Genomic DNA, 1,628 nt, shown 5'->3' with positions numbered 1-1,628 from the left:
AAGGACAGTATGATATAAAAAAAAATAAATTTCAAAAGATGAGGTAAGAAAATATAATGGACAGAAAAAGCGCGTTTTTTTAATAAAATGGAAATGTCATTCAAAATGACAAAAAGAAATTGACATCAACTACAACACTGCGGAAATTGTGCGGTTGCATGGGTAATAATAAAAAGGAAGTGGAGAATGAAAGTGCGGACTTGAAAAAAATACCAAAACCTTTAATGAATCATCAACCAACTGCATTGGAAAATTCATATTTTTCCTTGAATGGAAACAGTAATTTAAAGTAAATTTTGCAATATTGGACTAAGCTGTCATTCAATATGATACCCTTGTGACGCCTAACAGGTGGTCTAAATGGTCCGAACACATGTCTCATGGCCCGAAAAGAATACGGCAAAATAGGTAACAGAAAAAGTCCGAAAAAAACCAGAATCAAGTCAATCAATACCGTAGAGAAAAGTTAAATTTAAGGACGAAGTTTGTCCAGATCTTACACATGGGAAAAAAACGATTCAATACTGGCTAACATCAAAATGCGTGAAAATTATACCGATTAGCGTGCTGGGCAGTTATATCAAATCATTGATTTGTGACAAATGCTATTCTTACGAGTTATTCGGACCAGTGGAAAATTCAAATCTGGTTGGATATTTCAGTAGAAGCTTACAAAGGTTTACTGATTAATTATAATTTTATGCTTTTCTGCGAAAAAGTGCGGACAAGAAAAAATGAAAAGAAAAAGTGCGGACAAAAAAAGGACAAAAACGTGCGGAATTAAAAAAAAAAGATACAAAAGTGCGTAAGAAAAAACGTGCGGAAGAGAAAAAGTGAGGTCAGAAAACAGTGCGGACAGAAAACCGGACGACAAAATATTACAGAAAAAGTTTGGACAAAAAAATGCGGACAAATAACAGGACAAATCAGATTGCGGACAGAAAAAAACGGACAGCGCGGAATACAGTAACTTGCGGACAGAAAAATGACCGGAAAAGAAAACGATTGGACAGAAAGAAACAGAAAAGTAATGACGATTTCGACAAGAAACTTCCCACTGACGGCCTGAAGGAAATCGATCTAACTAAACGGACTGGAATCGACTCACGGGAATTGAATAGGCAAAAAAAAACAGCAATTCACAAGGAATCAATGACCGGGAATTGAATAGAAACTCAGAAGGAATAAACGACTGAAAAAAAAGACTTTAAAAATCGACATCTCTCACGTGGAACAACCAGCGTCCCAAAATGTCCGCCTCGCTTGTTGCTACCAGGCAACAACACCAACATGTTTCCGCTGATGTCGGGTTGTTGGCAGCCATCACAACCTAAATAACAACTCATAACAACAACTACAACCTTCCGCTTGAAATACTCACTGGGAATATAAAGATGTGATGCCTTGTTCCGTCGCCATCATCGAATTCGTAAAGATTTTCGCGGCCATCGTGATCTCCAGGGTTTCCCGCCATGCAGGTTCCGCTGATATGGTGTTGATAAGGCGACTGGCGGACCAGTCAAAGCGTCATCAGTATAAATGGCGCGATGTGAAACAGACGAGCATCGGAATCTACGACCCATTAAGGAATTAAAGTCTATTTTTCGAGGTGGAATAAATAGAATCAA

This window comes from Macrobrachium rosenbergii, chromosome 24, assembly GCF_040412425.1.
Source record: "Macrobrachium rosenbergii isolate ZJJX-2024 chromosome 24, ASM4041242v1, whole genome shotgun sequence".
Taxonomy (NCBI): Eukaryota; Metazoa; Arthropoda; class Malacostraca; order Decapoda; family Palaemonidae; genus Macrobrachium; species Macrobrachium rosenbergii.
Note: the sequence above shows the minus strand (reverse complement) of the source record.